Consider the following 14,124-nt stretch of genomic DNA (forward strand, 5'->3'; position numbering starts at 1 on the left):
GGTCAGAAATCAGTACATTGAGACCTGTATTAAGAGATTAAGGTGGTTACTGAATTAGAGTCTGGCTCTGTGCTATGTTATCAAGATATTAGAGAGAGTAGGGTTTTTCCCTGTTGCTTCCCCACTCTAGGTGTTTCCTTACCCTCTTTCTGGTGATCCTATACCCCCTCCTTGTCCACAACCTCTCCCTAACCCTCCTCCCCCCACTGGCTGCCACGTGGTACTCTGTGGTGATAATCAGGTACCTGTGCCAACCACGGGTGGAGGGTCGACTTCATTCGGCTTCTGTGGTTCGGGGGAGAGTGTCGACATCACTCACCCCCCCCTTAGTTGTGACAAACTGCCCCAGTGCTCTCCTGTACTCCCTCATGGAGGCCCTAGTCGGGGTTGCTCCCATCCTTTGCCTTGCTGTTTCCACCTCCGCCTGTAGCTGATCTTCCAATATCTTCAGCTGTTTTCCCCTCTTCGCCCTTGCTGCTATCAGCTCCCCCCTAAGTGTGGCCTTGAAGGCATCCCATCTTATCCCTTCACTCGTATCCGCCTTCCTATTTTGTGCGAAGAAGTCCCTAATTTTCCCTACCTTTTCTTCTCGGATTACTGGGTCCCTAAGTAGGAATTTTGGATATTTCCATCCCCACACCCCTCTTTCCTTGCGCCCCAAGTCCATAAGCATAGATACCACCTTGTGATCCTCTATGCCAATGGGGCCCATCTTCACCTCTCCAATCTGACCCATCAGACCTGTTGACACCCAAATATAATCTATTCTGGACTGCGATCCGTGAACCCCCGATAGGAAGGTGTAGCCCTCTTGACCTTTTTGCAAATCCTGCCAGACATCCCTTAGCCCTACCCTCCCAATTATATCCTTGAGCTCTGCGGACATCACTGCACCCCCTCCCCTTCCCGAGACTCCGGATCTGTCTTGCACCCTGTCCAGGGCTATGTTAAGATCCCCCAGTAACACTATTTGCCCCCATGCCGTATCTTCCAATACTCCCAGGACCCTTCTCAGAAATTGCTCCTGGCCTGTATTTGGTGCGTACACTACCGCCAGGATATATTGGTTGTCTTGGTATGTTCCTTTAACTACAATGTACCTACCCTCCTTATCCCTTATAGCTTCGACGACCCTAAAGTCCACCGTGTTTCTGATAGCTAAGGCTACTCGCCCAGATGTGCTCTTCCCGGAGGCATGCAGAATCTGTTTGAACCCACACAGTTTCAGGCGTCCCTGGTCTTTTAGCCTGAGATGTGTTTCTTGTAGCACCAGAAAGTCTGGGCCCTCTTTCCTCTCAAAGTGTTCCAATTTCTTCCTTTTGATGGGGGTGTTAAGCCCCTAACGTTGTGAGTTAACCACTTTAACGGGTATCAACCTGTGTTCACTCCCCGCTTAGTATAACCCTCTATCCTTCTCCCACGTGGATGCCCCCAGACTCCATTTGCTCGATCCCGCCCCCTTGGTCTCCCATATTGTCCCCTAGGAATCCCAGGATGCCTGCTGCATCCCATGTTCTATGTGAAATCCGCCTTGTCTCCCCTCCATCCCCTGGACCCCTCCCCTACCCCTCTCCCTCTTAACCCCCTTACCCCCACCCTCACTGGAGGGGCTTGCCCTCCCCAGTTCCCCACCTCACCTGCCTCGGGCTCCCTCGCACTTATTGATTCTCAGATGGTTGCTCCCTCCCCATATGCTCAATTACCACCTTTAGAGGCCCACCACCCCTAAAGTACCGGTTTCATTCATGGCTCCTCTTGTTCTGCCGGATCCATTTCTCCTACCGGCGCCCTGCTCTCGCCTTGTAGCGGCAACTTGGTCAATCTTGACCCCCTCCTCCTTTTCTCTCTCACCGTTGTCTATTCCCACAGCCTCGGTCTGTTTTTCACGGGCTGTCCTCCCCCCCACGCAGCTCCATCATCCAGGTCAATTTGCAAGATGCTCGCTCCTTCCCGCGCCTTTGTGATGTGCTTCTGAGTTCCTTCCCAGTCGAACGCCAAACCAAATGGGAAGGTCCATTTGTAGCTAATTCATCTCTCATTGAGTGCCTTGAGCACTGGTCCCATCAATCTTCTTTTCACTAGCCTGCTGGCTGCCAGGTCTTGGAATAGGGCTATTCGGTGATCTTTGTACATGATTGATCTTGTTTTCTTGCCGCCTGGAGCCCTGCCTCTTTTTGAGCGTATCTGGTAAATGCTGCCAATACATCCCTTGGTCTCGCAGACGGTGCCTTCACTATTCTCCCTACTCTGTGGATGCGGTCCAGTTCCACCTTTTCAGGCGCTGATTCTCACATGATCTCTGTGAAGATTGACTGGGCCACCTCCTTTAGGTCCTTGTCTGTGACCGATTCCGGCAGCATTTTCACCCTGATATTTATCCTGCGTGACCTGTTTTCCATATCCTCTACCTGGATTTCGAGGTTCTGTGTTGCTGTGTCAAGTCTTTCGATAGCTTCGCTGTTTGCCGTTGTTTCTTTGTCCACTTCCTGTATCCCTTTTTCCAGGAGGTCCGTCCTCTCTCCCAGTTGCCTCATGTCTTGCCTGATCTCCCCCAAGGCCGAGTTGAGGTCTAATCTCATCAGCTGAAATTGTTCTTGGAATGTTTTGGACAAACTGCTCTGTAAGGCCAGCATTTCTCCTCGAAAGTCCTGCCTTGACATTGGGGCGTGCGCGTCCCCCTCTCCCGCTGTAGCTCCTCCACTTGCGCTCTCGTTGTGACTCTGGCCATTTCCCTGTTGTCCTGCAAGGGCCAGATGCTGGGTAGTGTTCCTGGGGCATCTGCCTTGTTTTGTGGGCCTTTTCCGCCCCTTCCCTTCTGTTTCACAGACATTGTTGCCCCTCCCGCTGGTCCTTTTCCCCCGATGGGAACCTCCGGGGGGATGTTTCACTCTCCCCACTGGGGCCCTATAGTCCACCTGGGCTCTCGTTGTACTTTTGGGTATTTCCCCCTTGTCCCCCACACTCCACAGGGCGGCCACTCAGTCCTTTAGGTGCACTCCCCTGTTCACACTTCTCGCCTTCTGCCATCACAATAGGACTCTACCTCTTCCAAATTCACCCCCCCGAATCGTGTCCCAACCGGGGTGCTAGTATGGTGGATTTCAATGCCCGCGCCTGCCCCCTCTCCTCCTGGCTACTTCCATGGCGGTCGTATCCCAACAGGGGCAATTTGTGGGTCGGTCGTTGCCCCCTGCCACCAATCCTTGTTTAGATTTGCCTCAGGTTCAGTCCTCTCCGGGAGTGTGGGGGCTACTCAGGGTCTTCTCTGTCCTCCCGGATCTTATATGTAATCCCCTGGCGGGGTTGCAGGTAGTTTAAATGTCCACTTTGCTGTCTCTTTTAGGGGTGCCTTGGCTCTCTCCCCCACACTCTAGTTATCTCCAATGTCCCTGGTGGGTTCATGTGGTCCTCTCCCTCACTGCTCCCCCACTGGTGTGGCTTGTCCCTTCTTACCCGCGGGGCCCACAGACGGAGCGTCTTCTTCTTCACTTTGGGGCAAGGAAGAGGCCACACCACTCAGCAACTCCACCGCTTCCTCCCGTGGCCACGGCTCCTCCCCGCCTCCCTGTTCCGGACTATCCCGTTAGTCAGGCTCCAGTGAGGGCCAACCCCAGCTGGCCCATCCACTCCAAGTCTCCAGCTCAGAGCCCCGGAGTCTCCCGCACACGGCGCCGTCCCACCTTCTGGCGCTCCACGATCTCTCTGGGACTCACACAGGGGTCGCCGCCTCAGGTCCTGCTCTATGTGTGCGTGAAGGGGCCTCTTCTCTGCAGTGCTACCGAGCCACTGGCGGGGGTTCTGCTCCTTTGTCCCGCTGCAGTCTCCCCCGGTGGGCAATTACGGGATGCCGCCTCACCTGGAGCCGCAGACAGGGGCCTCGGTCCGACCTGCACCGCGGGGTTGGCGCGGCACTCGCCGTGGGGGGCAGGAAGGTGCCTTTTGCCATCGATCTCCCCTCGGCTATCTCTTTCCTTGTTTGGGGGGGTCGTTGTGTCTCCCCTCCCCAGCAGTCAGACGTGGTGGTGGGCACCTCTATGTCGCTGGGTCCAAGAGAGCACTGTCAGCACATCTACCTAGTGCTGGCGGCCATCTTCGAATCCCTGATTCCTTATTTTATTTTTGTAGGACCCTCCTGGTTCCCTTGGTTCTCTTGTTTCCAGTTGCTCACTTGATTCGTAAGGATATAAATATCCCTTCCTAGTATGTCTTTCTCGTGGTTTTTGTATGGCTTTGAGCCGTTTGGTTGATTCCCGTGTTTGGCTTTTTTGGGCTCCCCTACCCACCCACTCTTATTATTTATTTGAGTCTGTCTCCCTCGCTGGATCTGTTTTACTCTTCTTAATATACCTTTGTAGAGAAGGAGCTAAGTATCCCCACCGCAATCACTTCGCTCATATTGCCTATCTGCTGGACACCAGAATATGACACTCATACAAAACCACTTGAATTACAGATACCAAGGAGAATCCTGGAAGCAAGGTTCCCATTGAGATAACCATACCCGCATATGAGACAGTATGATGGCTATCAGAGTGATAGTCTGGAAGAAAGTAGGACAAATTGAAGAAACAAAGAGAAATGATGACATCATACAAATGCAAAGCTGACGTATATAGAGAAGAGATGCAGAAACCAGAGGATGTAGACGATTCTGTAAGGCATCAAGAAAGCATCGAGATGAATGACATCTTGGGATCAAGATGAAGACACGTATGATACAAAAATAATGAAGATACCAAGCAATTTCACACATGTAAATATGCAAAGAAATGCAAGCAGATGAAGTATTCTTGAGGCTAGCTTTATAGTAAATAGAGTGTGGCATGCACCAACATGTACATATATATATATATATATATATATATATATATTTGAAACAAAAGGAAAAGTAATTCCACTTTTCCACACAGGGACGGGACTCGAAGCTGTCAGCACGTCAATAATTGTCTCCGAAAATAAATCCACCGTTCGCCACAAAATTCTTATACCATCTCCAGCTTTATTAAAGGCATGACAGAACTACGACGCATTTCGCGAAGCTCCCGTTGCTTGATCACATATATAAGTGAGTATTTTGCACAGTGTTTAAATACAATCGGAAAAAGGGGGTTTGAACCCTATGGTTCTGCCCAGCACAATTAGTCTCTTTTCTCTTTCAGCTTTTCTCAATCCATAGGGATTCTCCTTTGTGGAACAGCAGGCGGCCATTTTGGAGTGTGTTGGATATCATTCTCACTGTCGTCGATGTTATAAAATATAACAGGTTTATGGTAGACTGGCAGTTTTTGAAGTGTTATACCGCTCATAGTATATACATACAATGCAATATAGCAGACATCAGTGTGCCTTGTTGACTAACTTTCAGAGGAGCAGCCTGGATTTCCCAATCTGTTTTGGCCATGTAATTAAAAAATCCACTGTATCAAATTCAATGAGAGATCTTCTTTAACTCATTGTCCCATAAATATAAGGAAAGAGAGGAAACATGATACTTAGACTCCTCGAACATTTTTGGGATTGTCATTGAAATGCATAGTGCTGTAAACATTAGACATCAATAAAACCAAAAAGTTCTAAAGTGCATAGTGCTCATCATTGTTCTTCACATGCGGACAATTAATTAATTGTCAATAAACTCATTGATTGTATAGACAGAAAATGGATTCATAAAGTGCATAGTGCTGTAAACATATATTGATACTGGCAATCAGTATACAATATAAATTATGATAAAACCAGAATTTAGGGAAATGAAGGCCGAAGTATAGGCAAAGGAAAAGTACAAAAGGGAAAGAGATCAGAGAAATTGGAGCTAAAAAGGCTGTGCAATTTTCAGTAAAAAAAGTCAATACACATAAAAAAGATTTTTGAATTTTGAAAAATGTTAAAATATGATCAGATATCAACAAATTAGGCAAAGCATTGCCATCTGTGATTAACTACAGAAAATGTGTCAGAGTTCAAATGCTAAAGGCGAATTATGTTCCAAGAAATGTGTACAATTCTTCATCCAAGTTATGTCCTCCTGGTTTTTTAGTTTGGAAGTCTAAGATACAACGTGTCTCCATCTGTCTCAGTTCAAGCTCTCGATTGCCACCATGTGGGTTGAGTTTAGAATGATGCACACCAAAAAATCTAAAGCTGTCCAATTTGCTCTGATGTTGGTCTCTAAAATGTACTGCCATAGGGTATGAGGAATCTAGGTTTTTGTAGTCTCCCCCGGCGGGCAATTACGGGAGGCCGCCTCGCCTGGAGCCGCAGACAGGGGCCTTGGTCCGCCCTGCACCGCTGGGTTGGCGCGGCTCTCGCCGTGGGGGGCAGGAAGGTGCCTTTTGCCATCGATCTCCCCTCGGCTATCTCTTTCCTTGTTGGGGGGGTCATTGTGTCTCCCCTCCCCAGCAGTCAGACGGGGTGGTGGGCACCTCTATGTCGCTGTGTCCAAGAGAGCACCGTCAGCACATCTACCTAGTGCTGGCGGCCATCTTCGAATCTTTTGTAGGACCTTCCTGGTTCCCTTGGTTCTCTTGTTTCCAGTTGCTCACTTGATTCGTAAGGATATAAATATCCCTTCCTAGTATGTCTTTCTTGTGGTTTTTCTATGGGCTTTGAGCCGTTTAGTTGATTCCCGTGTTTGGCTTTTTTGGGCTCCCCTACCCACCCACTCTTATTATTTATTTGAGTTTGTCTCCCTCGCTGGATCTGTTTTACTCTTCTTAATATACCTTTGTAGAGAAGGAGCTAAGTATCCCCACCGCAATCACTTCGCTCATATTGCCTATCTGCTGGACACCAGAATATGACACTCGTACAAAACCATTTGAATTACACATACCAAGGAGAATCCTGGAAGCAAGGTTCCCATTGAGATAACCATACCCGCATATGAGACAGTATGATGGCTATTAGAGTGATAGTCTGGAAGAAAGTAGGACAAATTGAAGAAACAAAGAGAAACGATGACGTCATACAAATGCAAAGCTGACGGATATAGAGAAGAGATGCAGAAACCAGAGGATGTAGACGATTCTGTAAGGCATCAAGAAAGTATCGAGATGAATGATATCTTGGGATCAAGATGAAGACACGTATGATACAAAAATAATGAAGATACCAAGCAATTTCACATGTATAAATATGCAAAGAAATGCAAGTAGATGAAGTATTCTTGAGGCTAGCTTTATAGTAAATAGACTGTGGCATGCACCAACATGTACATATATATATATATATATTCAGTAAAATAACTTTGTTAAAGGGACGTTATGGTTCAAAATAAAACCGAAAAACCCCTGAAATTCACCAGTTATGGTAAGCTAAGCAACCATAACTTGCGCCACCACTGTGCATTGCTAAGACTAACACCCAGGACATCAAAGATGACATCACAAATGTCATTGATGACATCCCTGATGACATCACATGTCTAACTCGCTGTTTTTTCCTTTAGTGATATATCTTAGACAGTAATAGTTAGGAATAAATAAATCAAAAAGTACTATATTTGTAGACTCATACTTCAAATATGTTCTTACAATAATTCACTTAGGGTCCACTCGCAGCATATGAAACATATACATAGGAAAACTACACACTTAAAAGATATCAATGCTTTCTGTGTATGAAGACAATCAGTAAGGCTATCAACACTTTCTTATTGTTCTGCTGTTTTTTTATTACTGTACTTTCTCTGCATGTGCTCATATTTGTATTTGTATTACTTTCTTTAGGGTGCAGTCACATCATGTGATATTTGTACATAGGAAAGTAGTAGTTTGAAGCACAGCAAGCCTTTCTGTGCATAAAGATAATCAGTTAGGTTGTGAACACTTTCTGCTTCTACTACTGCTTTTTTGTGTACTTCACTTTCTCTATATATACTCATATTTGTATGTGTTGTGTCTTTGTGTTTTGTATGTAATAATGGAATTATGTAGTAAGTGGTTTTATTAGCTACTTATTACATGTTGCACAGTACACAAAACTCTAATAAGAAAGCATTTATCAATTCACTATTCAACAGGGTAAGATTATGAATATTGAACCTCCATCATGTATGCTGCACACAATGCTTATATTTATACATGAGTAGTTTAGTTTACTGAAAAGAACTTCATAATAGAATGCTATTTATATCAATGCATTGCCTAATGCAATACATAGCTCAAGATATCTATTCCAATGATCCTTGACACTTTTTTAAACAGTGTTTTTATCAACATTATAATAAGAATCCCTTGTACCAACTTTTTTTGAAAAGTAGATGCACATGATGTCATCAGTGATGTCATCAATGACATTTGTGATGTCATCTTTGATGTCCTGGGTGTTAGTCTTAGCAATGCACGGTGGTGGCACGAGTTATGGTTGCTTAGCTTACCATAACTGGCAAATATCAGGGGTTTTTCGGTTTTACTTTGAACCATAATGTCCCTTTAACAAAGTTTTTTTACTGAATTTCATACGTTTTTAGCAGCGCAACTTAATCATAACGTGCCTTTAACAAAGTTTTTTTTACTGAATATACATATTCATGGTGTGAATTTGATAGATGTTTACTAGGATTCCCTCACTTTATATACATATAACATAGAACATACTGAAACCCCAGCTAGTGATTTTGATGTCCGCGGACTGTGCGTATGTCCGCGGGCGGATGCGGACAACATCAGCACTACCCAAAAACTCAGGGGGTATCTTAAATTGTTCTATCATGCCATATAAACACTGAACAAGTTCAAAAAGCAGCACATAAACACATTATATGTAATAATAAATAAGAAGTGGAACCTATATATGTAACACATCAACCGTCCATTTAAATAGCATATGTACTATAAATGGAATATACCAAAACAAAAAAGATATGCTTCCAACATAATTACCTCACAAGAAACTGCACAGACCTAAACAACAGTAAGAACACAACTTACCAGAAACTAGCAAGTAAACTTAATTTTTCTTATATATTTCTAAACTTTCTGAATTAGGTACACTAAAAGTAATATATTTTTTTACACAGAAATGTCCAGTACTTTGGAATGGCTTGAGGAAAATTTCCCACGTGAGGAAATGTCTGAAGACAGTGATACTAACGGTAGACACTTCTCTTTATAAGCAAATTAATGATGACTTTATGTGCACTAAACATATATCTTTTTTTTTTTAACAGAGCATACAAACATTGAAAATAATACACCAAAGGAGACATTAGAAAATACTCTGCAGCACATGGAACAAAAAATCAACATGCTTATGGAAAATTTTAATCTTTTGAAACATTTGTGGAGGACCACATACAAGAAAAAAATAAATATCATTGTCCCACATGCACCTGTTCCCCCTCTCCATGTCCCAGTGAACTATCCCCAAACCCTCAACACCAAGAAAAACGTTTTGATGAGACTTCAATCCCTTCATCTCCTCCCATCCATCCTCTCCAAACCCCTAATTACCCTGTATTTGTGTCCGTTTCTGCTTCCCCCTCTCTTTCATACATTTTGTATCTGTATATAATTAAAAAAATATTATGTGTCTTTTAATTCAATCCTTTGTGTCTTCTTTTTTTTTAAAGTCAGTTGGGGTGTCCGCGGATGGCGCGGGTGTCCGGGATGTCTGTAATTAACCAAAATGTGGTGACCTAAGGACACTATACCTGTCTGTACTGTTCGCAAGCAAGATGGAACTGTTCTTAGAACACACCCGGTGTCTGGAAATGTCTGCAATTAGCAAAATGGGGGTGTCCTAAGGACACTATACCTCTCCGTACCGTTCGCAAGCAGAATGGAACTGTTCTTAGAACAAACCCAGTGTCTGGAATGTCCGCAATTAGCAAAATGGGGGTGTCCTAAGGACACTATACCTTTCTGTACCGTTCGCAAGCAAGATGGAACTGTTCTTAGAACACGCGTGGTATCTGTGATGTCCGTAATTAAACAAAATGGAGGTGTCCTAAGGACACTATACCTGTCTGTACAGTCTGTAGAACATCTATGCACATGCGCACCACACACATACGTCCTACGAACATCGCGCCTGTCCGTAACTATCCGTCTCACTTGTGCGCACTTTTAATTTGTTTGAGGACCCGAACACTGTCCGTAGAAAACCCGCGCACATGCGCATGATCAATTCTGTGCATTTGGTGTCCTGCGGACACCCGTTCCCTTTGCGGACGTGTTCCCGATGTCATCATGTGACCGCACCCACGCTGAGCGGGTGTCCTGATTTGCGGACACTGCCGGTTCCCAAACATTTTAAAAGTACTTTTTCAGACAATCCAAAGTATTTTATAGTAAATATTCACCATTGCACATGTCCCAGATAATGACCCTGACTTTCCACATACTTTTTGGAACTTTTTGAACCTTTTTGGGGTGTTCGATCTGTCTGCGAAGTGCAGCCCTCCACCGCTATAAAAAGCCACACCCCAGAGCTGATCTTTATTGTGCATCTGGCTATTGCAGATTGACTTTTGCTGCCTTTGCTGCTCTTGCTGAGGTTATCTCATCAACCCTGATGGCATCCATGGCTGCTGTTGCTACATCTGCCACAGCACCATCCCCAACCCCTCCACCACCACCACCTCCCCAAGGGCCTGCAGAGGGGAACAGGCGTGAGGATGTAGAGGACGAGGATGAAGAGGATGAGGTAGTGGAAGTCCCTACTACCAGCACTCGCCGGGTGTGGCGGTTGTTCACCATTCATGGTAACATACCAAAAGCACGTGCAAACAAGGTCACCTGCAATCAGTGCAAAATGGTACTGAGTCGTGGGAGGCGTGGTTCGTACAGCTTTGGTACGACATCCATGAAGCAACACCTGAGGTCGTTCCACGGTGGGGCCGTTCACAAGGTTGTACGTTGTGATGAATGTAGTAGGTTGAGTTCCTCTACCACATGCTCCGTTTCTGCTCCTCTCACCACAAGAGACACGCCTGTGGGAGAGCGCATCCCTCCAGCTGCCTCACAGGCCATTCACGATGCTGTTGACCCTTACCTTTCGAGGATCACAATATTGTGTATGTACTGCGACGCAGTACTCTGCAGGGGGGAGAGTCTTCGAAGTGCTTTCGAGACTGCGGTCATGTAGCATCAGAAGACCTGCTACCTACCTAAGTAAGGCCCACCCTACATCTTCCTCTCTCCACCTGCCCTTTCTTATCACCGTGGTTGGTGTCCCTTCCTTAGCCCCCTTTCCTCTCCTCTGCTAGTGTGTCGTGTGTAAAAGACCCAGAAATATATAAAACAACAAAAATCCCCGGTACCGGTAAATCCTTACCGCCTTACTACGAGGTCCCTTTGCGGGTTGGGGAATTTAACGCCTGCTTTTTGCAGGCGGTAAAAACCAACCCGCAAAGGGACCAGGGAGCTAATTACGGTACCGCAATTTGCGGTACCGTAATTAGCGCCTTCCCCATTCCCATAGAGCCCTTTGGGGCAAAAATGGGAATGGGGAAGGGCAATGGTGGAAGGGGGAATTACCGCCCGCCAACCTTGGAATAGGGCGGTAATTCCCCTTTCCACCAAGGCGGTGCCGGTATTTTACCGGCATGAACCATGGCGCTAATAGCGCCATGGTTCACCGCCATCCGTGTAATGAGGCCCATAGAGTTTTGGGGTGCTGTCCCAGCAAAACCAATGCACTTTTCTCTGGGAGGAAGTGGTAGCTCTGAAAAGAGCCTTTTGGTGGTGTTTTTGTGTGTTTGAAAAACTTGAAATCGTCAACATCTGCTGCAAAATAGATGACTGTAATTCCAAAAAAGGTTGCAATGCATTTTGTACATTTCTCAGAAAAATCTGATTGCCAGCATAAGTAAAATGGACTCCATCTCTGCGAAAAATGTATGTGCTACAAAACATAATATTTTCATTGTGAAAAGAGGACATGCGAACATCTCTTAGAAAGGCACAAACAGCCTTATTGACATTGCGCCTCGCTTTCTCCATTTGTGGACCAAATGAAGACGAATGCAACCACATTTGTCTTTGCGCAATACGAGAAAAAATTACTTGGGAATTTGGAAACATGTCCATGACCTTCCCAAGTCCTTCTTTCATTGCAAATTGCAATTAAATTCCAGACACATGTCCTAAACTGTTCCCTCCTCAATGAATTATAATTACGTCTGGAGGATGCTCTGTCTCTAAAGTAGCACAGAAAGGTACCAAGTCCAGCCACGTCATTCCATGCACTCCATGCCAGTGTACTTCCACATGAGGGAATCCAATATCTGCAGCTACTCCACAGCGTTCTGCATGCACCTCCAACCAATGTATCCATGAGTCTCCCAAAATCCAGATAATCTGTTTTTGAAACACACAGCCATAGCTATCTGTTCTTCTCTCAGGAACAAGACTTTCTGACAAACTCTCTCCTTACACAAGACACCCAGTAAACTTTACTGACCAATCCCTTGCTCTGCTCATTCTCATTTGCATGCCTCTCCATCCCAAACACCCTGTAAGTAATACGCACTGTCCGTGGACTACCGCCATGTCTGCGGGCATATCGAAAATCTGACCGTGGTGAATGTAAATTGAAATAGTGTGCCCCATTTCCCCTTTGAGGTTGGCTCTGAAAAGAGCCTTTTTTTAGTTTTTTTTGCAGATGATTGACAGACACCTGTTATTTTGTATTTTTTTTTCTTTTTTTTCTTACTTGACTCCTAAAATCTTCACATAACCTTCTCCAAAGCAAACCTTACATTCCAAAAGAGCATGGCATTTCCCGTAAAAGATAAAGAGATGCCATCTTCTTTAAAATAAACAGCATTACTGGAATCAATATTCGCATTATTACAGAAGAACATACCAACTCTAAGCATGAAAGCACACATGCCTCGGTTGATAGCACCTAGCAATATTTAGCTGAGGACAAAAACAGAACTATTGTCCCATATTGCCTTATTTACTAATCCAGAATAAATTACTTTGGTATTTGGAAGGATGTTCATTACTGCTTGAACCAAGTGTTCCAAATCTGCCAACAAAGTAGGAGAACTGACATAGCCCAAATGGAAAGTACCATAGTGCAAAACTACCACATGAGGACTGTTCATCCTGCAGATATCTTCACAAACTTGTACAATTCCCTGTACATTGCAATCAGGCACAGTGCTCCACACCACCTCCACTCCTTTAACATCAAAATTGTTTGCCACATGCCTGCATTGAGCATACTGCTGTAAACCATGCACAAATATATCTCCAAGCACCAACACCCTGACTTTTTCCACCTCTGCCATCTTCACTACACACACTCTCTTTCAACACAAATCCACAACCTCAACATCTGATTGGCTGATCCCTACAGTCCCCTTTCCATGCTGGATTTGCTGGAAAACCCCAGATGTGGCTTGCCCTGCCCGCGGACAGGCGCAGTGTCCACAGAGCACGTAACTCTTAGACAGTCCTTCTACCCTTTCCACATCACTCTCTGTGCCATTCCCTCATTGGATACAGCTAAGCAGTCACACAACCATCCACCAATCACATCCAAGACCTCTACATCTAACTCCATCATCAGAGTTCCGCACTTCAAATGTGCTGTTGATCACTCTGAGTACAAGTCTCATATCATTGGAAAGCACCTACTACAAAAACTACTCTACAAGTCTCCAAGATTTCTACTTGCAGCTGCATGCATATCCACATGCATGAATACAAACTACAGGTATGCATATTTTCTGCATAGTACATGTACAACTCTTATGAATGCATATAAACAGAGTAACTGCCACTTAACCTGTATAGCCTATAAAACGAACTTACTGTCATTTTTCACATCTGCTATAATCAATGGTGCCTTCCAAACATGTCTGCTATCTAAATTTCCTTTTACACACACAGCTATCTAAAAATTATAATATTAGAAGATAGGATAAATAACAGTATAATTGTAGAAAAACAATGAGGAGTGTATTACAAATTACACACAGCCAGGATAAGATCATGCATCTTCATACACTCACACAGATAGACACTATCATTGAAAAGCTCCCAGCTGCAATAACACCATTGCCTGTAAATCAAATCCTTCTGATGTATTACCCACACCTTCACAAATGCATACATGCCATGCCTTTCTATACAGTATCTGCCATTTACCTTATAAAAATTGCAAAAT

This window comes from Ambystoma mexicanum, chromosome 2p, assembly GCF_040938575.1.
Source record: "Ambystoma mexicanum isolate Mex_15411 chromosome 2p, UKY_AmexF1_1, whole genome shotgun sequence".
Lineage (NCBI taxonomy): Eukaryota > Metazoa > Chordata > Amphibia > Caudata > Ambystomatidae > Ambystoma > Ambystoma mexicanum.